Raw genomic sequence first — 12953 nt, 5'->3', positions numbered from 1 at the left:
GTCTGAGGTCCGTGCTGGCCCCGGGCGGCGCAGGCGGGCAGCGGTGGGGCCCGACTACGTGGGATTGGCCTCCTCGCACGTCTGAGTGCTCGGACTCTCAGTCGGGAGCTTTCTCTGCTCTGGTACAGCGTGCCCCCCGTCTCCATCACGTCCGCCGGGTGAGGGATGGGGACTTGTGTTGCGATCGCACGCTGGCTGCCATCTGCCCCGTCCCCGGAGGTGCCCCCACAGCTCGCGGGGCGCGGGCCACTCTCCATGCCGTCGTGGCCGCCTAGCTTCTGATGCTCCAGGGCGGCTCCCCCGCAGCTGTGGGGAGCCCAGGTGAGTAACAGTGTCCCCAGCACCACCCCCTGGCCCCAGGGGATGGCTGCCACGGAGCCTCGGAGCCTTCGGGATGCTGGCCCCTCAGAGGTGCGAGCGTGGGTGAAGCAAAGGCCTCCAGGGAGCGGCCTCGGGGTGGCTCCGACACCTTTCCTCCCCTCACTCAGCCCTTCCCGCCTTCCTCCTCGGAGCACCAGGGTTTCTCCAGGCCTCTGGGAGGCTGCCCCCGGGTGGCCCCTGCCCGTGCACGGTCCCTTCGCACAGCTCACCTTTCCCCCTGACCTTCAGGGCCCTCCCTGCTCCTGCCAGGACCCGTCGGCAGGTTCCTCGTCCCCATTCAGGTGACACTGTGACCTGACACTAAGAGTTGCACCGGTGGCAGGAGGGAGGTGGCCCTGGAAGGCATGCTGTTGCACCCGGAGAAGCTCCTGTGTCCTCCTCAGGCAGGCAGACGGTTTTGGTGGACACCGAGGCGGACGGGACCACTTGTGCAAGCCCAGGGTCTCCACGTTTCCTGGGGCATCAGCGTGGCTGTCCCCGGCCACGTCTCAGGGTCCCGGTGCTGTGCCCCAGCCAGGGCCCCGAGCTCCGTGGAGAGGAGGGAGGGCCTAGGCCTGGGCCAGTCGGACGGGGCCTCTGGCGTGTCCAGGGAGGGACATGGTCACCGTGGGCGCCTTGCAGCTGCCGGAGAGCGGAGCCACGGAGGGCAGGGGTTGGGCTCTGGGCCTCCGTCTCGGCCCGGCGACGTGCAGTCTCATGAAAGCTGAACTAAGGCCCCCGCAGAGTGGAACCCGTGGACGGTTGAGGAGAAGGCTTGAGCACGGAGCCCCCAGGCCGACGGCAGGCGAGGTCGCTCCGGGCCCCTGCAGGCAGGACGGTCGCAGCCCGCGGCGCTTCCTCGGGTCACAGGGCAGCGCAGGGTGCAGGAGTGACGAAAACGTGAACGCGGCGCCAGCCGCTTGGTGCCGAAACCCTGTAACAGGTGGGCGGAGGGGGAACCGCTGCCGAGAGCAGGACGATCTGAAGTCGGGAGACGGGCACGAAGAGCACGGAAGGGCGGAGGGTGATGCTGCAGCGCCGGGGGCACAGTTCGGGACCTGAGAGGCCTCCTTTATCGAAAACAGAGGATGAACACCCGGAGTCCACCGCCTGCGATCTCCAGAAGGCCCGAGAGGCAGGAGGGAAAGGTAAGAAGAGTGCAAATAGGTCCCATTCGTAGAAACACACGTAGATCGCATTTAATAGTGGGGGGGGGGGGGGAATGCATTTAAATATGAAAAGAGCTGAAATCAGTCCCTGAAGCCAAGAGCCCATCCAAACAAAATAAATTAGAGGGATATTTGGAAGCCACCCAGAGCAGCGTTTCTCAGCCCCAGCGATGCTGACATTTTGAACCGGATCATTACTCGTGGTGGGGGCTGTCCTGCGCGTTTCAGGGTGTGTGTGGCCGCACCCCTGGCTCCGACTACTGGTCACACCCTCCCCCAGATGTGATCCCCAGAAAGGTCCCCGGATATCACCAGACGTGCCCCGGGGAGGAACGGCCCCTGGCGGAGGACCAGTGCTCTGGGCGCAGCACGGTCCCCTGGCATCCGATGGGTTACTGGCTGGTCTCAGCCTTTCAAGGAGCAAATCATTTCTACGGTACAGAGTTTGCTTCTGAGAATTCTTGGAGACTATCGTGTGAGAAGAGAAGCTGGACGAGTGTAAGGTACAAGGGTTTTTTCTTTTTTTCTTTTTTTTTTTTTGATCTGGGGGCATGGCAGTCAGCAAGGCGCGGAGAGCGCGGAGGTCCGCTCGTGAAAGTCGCTCCTTTTCCAAGTCGGAAAGGACCCAAAGCTTTGGAATAAGGAAGCTGGAAAGAGAGGGTTCCCGTAGATGAGTAAGGACAATAGAACCTCTGATAACACAACATCTTCTAATTGATTACATTTTGGGGCGACCGGGGGGCTCAGCGGTTGAGCATCTGCCTTGGGTTCAGGGCGTGACCCCGGGGTCCCGGCATCGAGTCCCATGTCGGGCTCCCCCTGCCTGTGTCTCTGCCTCTCTCTGTGTCTCTCATGGATAAATAAATAAAATCTTTTAAAAAAAATTGATTACATTTTGCAGGGAAAGGCTATAAAAATGTCACCCAAATGAGGCCAGGAGTGAGAACTCTCAGGCCCCGCCGGAGCCGCGTTGTTTGCACGGGTGGCGCCAAGTCCCTGCGCCCACCTACTCTCCAGGGGACCCGTGACTCCTGCGAGGGTGTGGACCCCCCTGTCTGGTCCAGGGGGCCGTGGGGCCCGTCTACCACCACTGTGGTCTCCCGCTCTGGCCCCTTCATTGCGGGGACCTCCTTCCCCGTGGCTGGGGGCGCCCTCCGTTGCCAGGGCTTTGCTGGCAACGAGCAGAGTTTGCTGCCTGTGTCCAGGGGGCTCTAAATCCCCCGGGCCTCCAGGAAGCCGTCCCCGAGCCCGGCTGTGTTCAGCAGACGTGGGGACAAAGATCTCCCCGCCCAGCTGCAGTGGCTACAGGCTCCAGGGACCCGGTTCCCTGAGCGTGGAGGTCTCCCCCGCCAGAGAGCAAGGGGGCTCAGCTTGTGACAGGCAGGCAAGGCCTCCTTCCCCCATGCGTCCTGCCCCATCCGCGCTGCCCCGGGACGGCACCACCAGCACACAGGCCCTGCTCAGGGACTCGGTCTCGCTTTCAAAGTCAAGTTTGTTTCCACCGTCCTCATCATTTAACTCCACGGCGGGGGGCTCACCATCAATGGGTACGGGACCGTGACTTCAGCCTACGCCCTGTCCTGGGGTGCTCAAGAGTGCCTTGCTTCGTTCCAAATGCCCGTGCCCACCCCTGCCACCTGTGTACATGCGTGTGTGTCACTGTGCTGCCCATCTGGCAAACATGACCCGTTTTAGCCCCAAACCATGCACATTTAGGTAGAAATTCAAAGGACCCATGGAGTCCATTTAGCACCAAATCATGCACAGTTGAGGGACATTAGGGGCAGAAATTCAAACGACCCATGGAGTTGATCTTTCTGAAGAGAAGACATAGAAGGGGCAGGACCTCGATGACTTCGGATCCTCAATGGTTCCAGCCCCCGCGGCTCACTAGGGCCACTGCAAGAATGCCTTGTCCACCAATGTGCTACCTGCCTCCATCCTCTCCATCCGCCACCCCTGCCAGAGTTGTCTTAGCAAAGCAGATTGCATGGTGGCATGTCCCTGTGTCAAAGCTGCAGGGTCTCCCCTGGCGAGGCCAGCAAGGTCTGTGGTTCCACCCCCAGGCACCGACGCCAGCAGCGGCTGGAGGCCTGGGACGGGCAATGGGATCCTTCCCGGGGAGGGCTCAGTACGGGCTCTGTGCCTCCACGCCGGGGTGGGCAGGGCTGCAGGGGAGGCCCCCCGAACTCGGGCAGGCCTTCTGGATGGAGGGCGAGAGCCACCTCCTGTCTTGGACAGTGTAGGGAGTGGCCAGGTGGGGAAGCCCCCAGGGAGGGGCAGGACGGAGCAAAAGCAGGTGAAAGCAGGGTGTGCGGGCGTGTGCACGGGAGGGGCCGTGTGGGCCGAGGGGCCGGGACCCGGTGGCAACATGCACTGTTCAGGGGCTGTGAGAGGCCCACACCACCCGAGAACTCAGGGGGAGCCTGAGTCCCCACTTTCTGGTCCCAGGCCACCAACTTAGGGTTTCCCTCAAAGCCCCAGATTAGCTTCCAAGAACGTTCCAGACCGAGTTTGACCGGCCCCCGGCATGCAGAGCCCTCCAGCCAGAGGCACAGCGCGGCTCCCCGAGGAGGCCGGGCACCACCGAGGAGCAGAGCCGCACGTCCCTGAGGCCTGCCCGGCGCCGCACGTGTCCTGAGACGCGGGGCTCGCTCACACGTGATGCGTGTGGCCAGGCGCAAAGACACAGGAGACAGACAAGGGCTGGTGACTCAGTTTGCTGTGCAAGGGGTCGGCCACCGTCACTGTGGTTGGTTCTGAGGCTGGAGGTAGGGGAGCTGTCAGTGGTTACTCCGGGCCTGGTCGCTGGGGCCCCATTGTCCCAGACAACGTCAGGCTCCCGGGGCTGTGACCAGGGACGATGCTGTGACTTCCTGCGCGTCTGGCTTCCGGCCGGTTTGCACAGGGTGTGGGTCAGGCTGCCGTTTGTGTACGCACGGTCTGGCCGTTGTCCGTTTGTATTTCTGTCTCCCAAGTGAAATGGGGGTGGTGGTGGTGGTGGCATTATGGACATGACGATGCTCACCCTGGAGGCAGCGCACCGAGCACCCCGTGTTCCAGCACCTGCGAGGCTGCAGGGGGGCAGGCCTAGCCCAGCGGCCGATGGAAACCTCCTCTGTCTTAGACACGGCGTGGCCACGTGTCCGGGCAGCACGGGGGCGCAAGGACCGTGCCAAGAGACGCATGTGCCCGGGGCCTCCTGGGCCCAGGTTCCGTGAGAACCGTTTTATTGAGACAGATGGTATGCAGTGGATTGAGAAATTGCCACGGTTGGGAAAACAATAAAAAGAAAAAAACCCTTCCAGAAGAAAATACTGAAGAGGAAAGTGCCAGATCGAGGGAGGAAGGCCAGTCTTGAGCATGTGGGAAATTGCAAACTAATTTAAAACAAGCTGAGCTGGGGAGATGGGGGGGCTTGGCCTGTCCGGGTGCCAGTGCCGGGGGATTTGGCCGGATGGTGGTTCTGAGTGTGTTTCAAGTGCAAGATACACTTTGATTAATTTCTCTAGACTTCACCAGAGTTACACCAGCAACTCCCCGAACACTAATTAAGGCGAAGAGGCGGACAGTGACTCACGCTGGAAAGGGCCCAACTGACGAAACCCTCCCAGCCCTCGGAAAGCATCCGCGGTCCTCAAGGCGAGCACCGCCTTGATCAAGGCAGCTCTGGCGCGAGGTCAGGACGATAATGGAGACAGAGCTCTGATTAATGGGTGTGTGTGCGTGTGTGTGTGTGTGTGTGTGTGAGAGAGTGCGTGCACGCATGCATGCACACACGTGCACAGGCTCTGGGTGTGTGCTCCCAGGAAACGCTGGCAGGGCCGCCTGGCAGGAGCGCTTCCCCGCAGGGTCACCCTGCAGGAGGCTGATGGGACCTCCCAGCGCTCAGGGTTCCGACTCCCAGGAAAGCAGTGGAAGCCAGGGCCCCCACGTCGATGCCGGGCTCCCCGGCCCCTCGACGGCCACCGCATCGCCCCTCCAGCTGGAGCAGCACCCCCAGGCCCTGCTGGCCGCCCCAGCTCTTCTTGAGGCTCCTGTGCTGCAGGACGGAGGCGCCACCCCCGGAGCGTGGTGATGACGTGGATGAGAAAGGATCCACGTCCTGGCGCAGAGGTGGGGGCATCGAAGAAGACGGGAGGGCACCTAAGAGTGCATTTTCCATCCAAGGGCCTCAGGCTCTGCTGTGGCCAGACCGTGCGGCTGCAGAGCTGAGGGCCACCCGGCTGGGCCACCGAGAACCCACAGGGTGGGGATCCCCCACACTCCCTGTTCTCGGCGCGGGGCGGAAGGAGGCACCCACGTGTGCGCAGGAACGCCCGGACCTCGAGGGGGTTGTGTAAAGTGCACTACACTTGCTTGGGGCAATTTGTCTTCACCCCAGGTCCCTGTGCAACGGTTTGAGAGCAGATAAGAGCCAGCGTGCCGGTCGGAGGAAATATGCTTCTCCAAACCTGCGAAGGACCAAGGCGTGGATGCCCCTTTCACAGCTGCAGGGTGTGTGTGCGCGTGTTCAACGCAGAGCCGGGGAAATGGGAGGGTCAAGTGCAAGAGCCCTGACTCGCTCTCTGCCCGCCCTACAGCTCTGGGCCAGGGGTGGCTGCAATCCTACCCTGGAAGACAGAGAGGGGCGGGGCGGGGGGGGGGGACCTGCCCAGGGGCCACAGGAGCCGTGGCAGGGAGTGGATGAGGGGATGGCCCGCCCACAGTGGCTGCTGCTCTGGGGGAGGGGGGGACGGTGGAGGGCGTCCGGGTCACGTCATCCAGGTCACAAGAAGCCCCACGGGCGCATGTCCCAGACTCAAAAACCTTGTCCAGTTTGCACCCAGAGCACCGACCCAGGAACAGAAATCACAATAAAAAACGCCAGCACGGTGACCAAGGCACCTTGGATTCTCCACCTATAAAGGAAGTTGGGGATGGTTGATGTCGCACGTCAGCTTGGCCGGGACAAGGGAAGCACAGCTAACTGGCAAAACAGGATTTCTGGGGGCTGTTTGGTGGCATTTCTGAGGACATCAGCTCTGGAGTCCACAGACCGCGTAGGTGGCCTCAGCAGGGCAGGCGGGCGCCAGCCCATCCGTTAGGGCCACATAAACCCAGAAGGCAGAGGGCGGGTGAGCTCCGTCTCTGCGTGCACCGTGCACCGGGACAGCCGTCCCCTCCCGCCCTGGGACGCTGATGCGCCTCGATTCGCACGGAGCGTCACCCCGGCCTTCTGGGGAGTCCAGTCTGCAGATGGTGGATCGTGGGACTTCGAGGCCCTCCGCATCCCGCGAGCCAATTCCTGTAACGATGTACCTGTGTGTACCCCGTCCATCCTGTTTCTCTGGAGAACCCCTGTCCAGAAACACTACAGTAAATGTAGGACTTTACCTTTAAAAGGGGGAGGCAGCTTGATGGGAAGGGCCTGGGAAATGCGACCCCGCTGAGTCACGGGCCAGGGTGGAGAGCGCAGAGGAAGCGCTCCTGAGACACACGGGGTCGGACGGGGACTTCGGGGTGCCAGGGCATGAGCTGCACCACCTGTTCCTCCAGGACTCCCCGGGCCCGCGCACCTGGCACTCAGCTCCTGCCTACTTGGGGTCAAACTCTAGCGCGCTGGGGCAGATGAGGGAGGAACCCATGGGCCTTTGCCACTTGTGTGTCATTTCCCCATTCACACCCTGGCATGGGGGCAGGGCTGTTGGTCCAGGTGTGGCACAGGCGGGGGGCGCACACCTGGGCCCCCCCCCCCCCGCAGGCTGTCAGCTCTCCTGGGAGGGGCTGCGCCCTTCACTTGGGGAGGCAGTGGGGGCCAGCACCCCGCCCAAGGCAGATGCGCGTGCGGCAGCTGACTCCACACTGGATGCGCCGATCCCAGGTGCCAGCCCAGTGCCGGGCCTGCGGTGGGAGCAACACACGCCGGCCAGGCCTTCGGGCTTTCCCTGCGCCTGACACAGGCACGGAGGGAGAAGGGCAAGGGCAAGGTCCACCCCTGTCCCTTTGTGCCTTACCAGACAGCATAAGGACACACTGCTCTGACGTCACCAGCCCAGGTCCTGATGTGGACGCTGCTGGGACATCACCAGCTCAGGGCCCCATAGGGATGCTGCTGGGATGTCACCAGCCCAGGGCCACATACGGATGCTCTGGGATGTCACCAGCCCAGGCCCTGATGTGGACGCTGCTGAGACATCCACAAGCACACGTACCTAAACTGTGCTTCCAACATGGAAGAAAAAAGAATTCAAAGGTTTCAGAGGCTTGGAAATCATGAGGTCTTGCATCTCTCTCATGGAAAGAGGGGACACCCCAAGTGGGGTGGTGACCAGCTGAAGGCCATCCCCTTTTGACAAGTGCTGCTGTGTTCACATGCACGGTGGTCAGCGTCCCTCCTGCTTCCCCAGGGCTCTATGCCCCCAGCCCCCGGCCCCCAGCCCCCAGCCCCCGCTGCAGCTCCAGTTACACATCCTTTTGGCTTCAGCTCCCGCCCCTTGAGATCCATCTCTATGCGCCCCGGTTCCCAAGGGGACTCTGCTCATCATCTCGACCAGGCCACCTGGGCCACCCAGGCCACGGTGGGTCAGTAGGTCGTGGCAGCTCAGGGGTCGGCCGCGTCCAGTCGGGTCCAGCCTCCACCCTCTCGGGCCGGCGGGGGAGGGCGCTGCGGTGGGGGTGGCCGCGCAGAGATGAGGCTGTTTACTCAGCAGAGCCGTGGGCAGGGAGATAGTATCAACACCGGAGACATAAAAATGAAGGCAGGGAGATTTTCCTTTTGTTTCTTACGAATTCTTACAACTCCCCAAATGGACAGTGGGAGGACCTGGGTCTGCAGGGTCGGCAGGACCATCCAGCGAACAGAATGTGCAGCTTTTTCCAACTTGATTGGCTCTGAAGTTTTTTTGTTTTTTGTTTTTAATCTGTGAATTGTTGGGTCAATTCCAACATCATAAAGCGCCAGCTTTTGTTAATCTTGGCATTGAAATGATGTGTTTTCAAAATCTGAACCAAACCAAAGAAGTAACCAGTCAGCGGAGGAAGCCTAGAGAAGTAACACACCGTTTTCTGGGGAATCTGCTAAAAAAAAAAAAAATACATCAATGGGGGAAAAGGCGGTCTGCTGTGTGCTGAGTGACCGTGTAACCCCACGCTGTGGGAGGGGTGAGGGCTTTGGTCCGAGCTGTGCAGGGGGGACATGGGGGAGACGGATGTGTCACCCGAGGTCCTGGTCACTCGAGCTCACCTCTGGATTGTGCGGCTCTCACCCTCCGGGCAGAGGGCGGCTGCGGGCAGCGTCACCCCCGGAGCGACAGGGGCGTGAGGACAGGCTGTTGGGGCCTTGACCCCGGGAGAGGGTTTATTTTCACCGTGTGGGTCAGAAACGCAAGCTGCCCACCCGTCAGGCTGCCGACCCCAGGTCACTTGACCTCCGCTGGGACCACACGTCCGTCCAGGGGCCCGGACGCCGGGGACTGAGCTGCTCTCACCTGACCTTGCTCCCGGTCTCTGGGCCCCGAAGAGGCGGCCCGTGGGCAGGTCCCCCGGGGGACAGCAGGAGTCTGGGCCGCCCTCGCGGCTGTGGGGGTGATTTGCTCCGCGGTCGGCCTGGGACCCTGGCAGCTTCAGTGACTCCTTCCTCTTGGACGAGAGCGGTGGAAACAGGCCACGGGCTGGGGCTGTTAGGTCGGATCAGAAAACGGGGTCTCCGCGTCAGGCTCCTGGCATGGAGCCTGCTTCTCCCTCCTCCTGGGTCTCTGCCTCTCTCTCTCTCTATGTCTATCATAAATAATAAATAAATAAATATTAAAAAAAAAAAAAGAAAACAGGGTCTCTGTTCCTCTCCTTCTACGGCGGGAACAGGATCACAGTCAGGCCCTTCCAGCCTGGGCGCGGAGCCGGCGACCCTCCTGCTCACCTGGACTCCCCCAGCCTTGCACCTGGTGGTCTCTACCCTCCTGCTCACCTGGACTCCCCCAGCCTTGCACCTGATGGTCTCTACCCTCATGCTCACCTGGACTCCCCCAGCCTTGCACCTGGTGGTCTCTACCCTCATGCTCACCTGGACTTCCAGAGCCTTGCACCTGGCTGTTTCTATTTTCCTCATAGTCATTGTAAAGGTTCCTACTTGGATGTGGATTATTCTGATGCTTATATGTCAAAACAGGTTTTCCTTTTCCCCTCATAAAATTCTGCGCTCATGTGGATCGTTGGCAAGCAGTGATCTCATTTCTGTTTGTTGGACTCTCTTAGGACTTTTTACAGTCTAAACAGACAGGAAATCCAGTTCAAAGGGATGCAAATGACGGGGGGGGGGGGTCAGCCGCCTTCAGGAGCCGTGTGATCCAGGAGCTCTGTAATGCAGAGCGACAGGAGCCTCAGCCCTGCTCCCCTCGTGGTTGGCCCCACCCCAGGCTGACTGTCCCCGCCCTGAAGGAAGGGAGTCATCTCCAGCGGGACTCCTGAGGTTCCCTGAGCCACTTCTGTGTCTTCTTCACCGGAGCTACTTTCTTCAAGTGCCCCGGGGTCCTGGGCGACAGCCGTGGAGGGGGCCATGCACTGGGAGGCACCTGTCTGAAGGGCTCCCCGAGCGGTCCAAGGTTCAGCCCCGTGGGTTGGGCTGGCTCAGAAGGGGGGTGCCTCCCACCGCCACTGCCCCTGGGTGTGGGGGGTCAGAGATGCTCAGGGGGTCCCCAGCAGGGACTCAGCAGCACCTCAAGGCCGGGAGCTGCCCCCAAGCCCATGGCCTGCTGTCCCTGTCCTTGAGACGCCGGGCTTGCACCTGGCCACTCGGCTGCCCGCCCCCCTCCGTGGTCAGGCCCGCCACCTCTCCCCGCCTGCCTAGCACCCCCTGAGCTCCTCCGGTGCAGCAGTGGTTGACAGAGGGCCCTCGTTCTCCTCCTGGAGGAGCTCTGTGCCCTCCCCTCCCCTTACTGTCTGTGTGTCTGTCCCCCTGGCTGCCTCTCCTGCACACACACCGCAGCCCGGGGCTCCAGGCTCCCCCATCCCTGAGCACACGGGGCCTCCCTGCGGCTCCCTGTCCCCAAGGCGCTCCCTCCTCCTGGAGTCAGGCCGCCCCGTGCCCTCCACATTCCAGCCGCTGGTGGGCTCTCCCTGGGGTCACAGGGCACCAGCCCCCCTCCCTCCATGCACCCTGCCCTGCAGAGTGGTGGCCGCTCCTCCTCACCTGTCGTCCTGCTCAGCATCACTGCACTGTCAGGTGCCTCGGCGACCTGGCCTGGTCCCACCACGCACCCCCCCAACCCCCGCCGGGAGCTGCACAGCCTCCCCTGACCCTTCATTCCAGGTTCTGGATCCAAACCCCAGTGCCTCCTGGACACTTCACAGGCGTGCCCCCTCCTGGACTCGAATGTCACCTGCCCTGGCTGGCTGCTCCCGCTGGGGGGCTCCTTCACCGTCCAGAGCGGGAGCACCCCGGCCCCTGTGCACTTCTCTCCCACCGCCACAGAGCGCTGCACCTCTGACTGGCCTCCCTGCCCCCGCCCCCCAGCACCTGCTGCTCTAATGTCCGGGCGCTCAGCACCCGGTGACGGAGGGTCCCATCACTGCCCTCCCCTGAGCCCATTCGTGTCCCAGCCACCACGAGGACCCGGCCCTCCCTGAGCACAGGGCAGTGTTGGAGTCGTTCTGCTGCAGCTCCTTGAGCTGGAGCTCCTCTGGGGCACCCCTGGGAAAGCCTGGGAGCATCGGATGACCCTCTTCCTAAGCACCTCCTTTGAGCACAGCCCCAATTTCCTCGATCGTTTAGACGGCTGAAGACACCCTCGGGGAGGCTTGCTGGGATGCTCCCCTGAATATGGAGGTGCCAGGAAAATGGGGGGAGGCGGAGAGGATGTGGGGGGGCAGCCGAGGGGCGTGGGAGGCAGAGATGCCTCTGCTGGCCCTTCCCATCCTCACCTGAAACCGCTGCCCCTTGGGGGCCGAGGACGTTTAGCTGAGCCCGGCTTCTGCGGACAGGGCGCTCACTGTTTCAAAGAGAAACCAAAGATCCTACGGAGTTGGGGTGTGTGCAGAGAAAGCACCGTCCCCACATCTCCCTGCTGAGTGGGTGGGTAGGCTTGCGAAGGGCGAACGTGAGGCCTGGGGACTCCAAATTAGCCCTGAAGTCACCGCAGGGAGCACGTGTCCTCAGCACGTGTCTGAGCTCAGAGCAGCAGGTCACACCGTCCCTGCAGGCCACCTGAAGGCTGCGTGAGGTCACCCCTTCCGTGGGCAGCTCTCCTGCCCAGGTGGCCCTACTATGAGAGGCCCCATAGAACCCCCATAACAGGTCGAGTCACGGTGAGACTACCGGGAAAACGTGTCTGCGTAGACTGCTTATTGTCATGAAGCCCCTGAGGAAGGTCCGCCGGGAGTTGGAGGTGCAGAGCGCAAGTGCGGCCTTAACGGGGCCTCTGTCCCGCTCATTCCGGGAACACGGCGTGACACATACCACAAATGACAGCTGCGGAGCAACTGAAAGAGCAGAAAGAAGCTGCTGGTGAAAGCAGAACTGAAACCAGCCGTGTTTCTTAGAGCCTCGGACTGGCAGCGTGGGGTGCAGCCGGCGGACATTTCGGAGGCTCGGGGGCGGGGGTGGGGAGGCCTCAGTGGGGGGGCCGGGCTGTCCTCGGGGGACGGTCGCTGGTCCTACTTTATCCCCGGCCTCTCTGGCCGCTGCCGGGGAGTGTGACTCTGGGCCCTGGAGGGAGGCCTCAGATGCTCGGGACCCAGGCAGTCCGGCCTCCTGGCCCCGGCGGGCTGTGCCCGGATGGAAGCGCCGTGAGAGCTGCCTCCCTCCATGGAGAGGCGGGAGGAGGGTCCCCCGTGTCAGTCCCCCAGGGCCGCTCATGAGCCTGGTTCACCGCCCACACGGGCTGCGCAGTGGAGCCACCTGGCCCAAGCACGCGGACTCGGGCCGACATCGAGCGGGCGAGAAGCGTGGCCTGGTGCAGTTGGCCAGCGTCGTGCAGAGCTCCGGGTGCCGGCAGGCCCGTCCTCCCACCCGGGGGACACTGTGGCCGCGGCTGAGCCGAGCACCTGCGGGGGTAGAGCCCCTCCACCCGGCACCGAGGCCGGGCCGCTGGGGAGGAGGGCCCAGGGCGTGTGCATGGAACAGCCATGGGGGGACGACTAGCCCACCCCACTCTTCAGGGACCCCTGCTGACACGGGGGCGCCCAGCCAGGCCCTCTCGGAGGGGTTCCAGCCCACGCCCGTCTGGTGCGCCATGCTGAGCCTCTTTTTCTGTGAATTATGTCTGGAGACCTCTTAAAACAGACCTCTAAATGGGGAGCGGCATCTGACATCCCGTCCAGGAGGGCTCACGATGCTGACAATTCACCCCCCTTCCTTAGGAGGAGGAGCCGGCGTGTTCTGGGGAGCGGCTGCGGAGAAAGTTCTCATACAAGGAAGACGGACGGTTACTGTCCAAGAGCGCGGGCTTC

The 12953-nt window shown here is 62.5% G+C and overlaps 1 long non-coding RNA gene across 2 annotated transcripts; it reads right to left on the bottom strand.

Annotated features, from left to right (window-relative positions):
- Nucleotides 1-7962: 7962 nt before the first annotated feature.
- Nucleotides 7963-12071, bottom strand: LOC118355504 (uncharacterized). 2 transcript variants are annotated; one of them, XR_007405889.1, is made up of 3 exons: nt 11427-12071; nt 8999-9287; nt 7963-8588 (listed from the first exon to the last, which is right to left on the bottom strand). It is a non-coding gene; the product is annotated as an uncharacterized LOC118355504 (long non-coding RNA). The 2 variants fall into 2 exon arrangements; XR_004818070.2 differs by having other exon boundaries at nt 7963-8585; nt 11427-12064.
- Between the last annotated feature and the right edge of the window lie 882 nt (nt 12072-12953).

The sequence above is a fragment of the Canis lupus genome, chromosome 25 (assembly GCF_003254725.2).
Source record: "Canis lupus dingo isolate Sandy chromosome 25, ASM325472v2, whole genome shotgun sequence".
NCBI classification, from domain to species: Eukaryota; Metazoa; Chordata; class Mammalia; order Carnivora; family Canidae; genus Canis; species Canis lupus.
The sequence above is the reverse complement of the archived record's forward strand: the minus strand, read 5'-3'. Positions and strand labels throughout refer to the sequence as shown.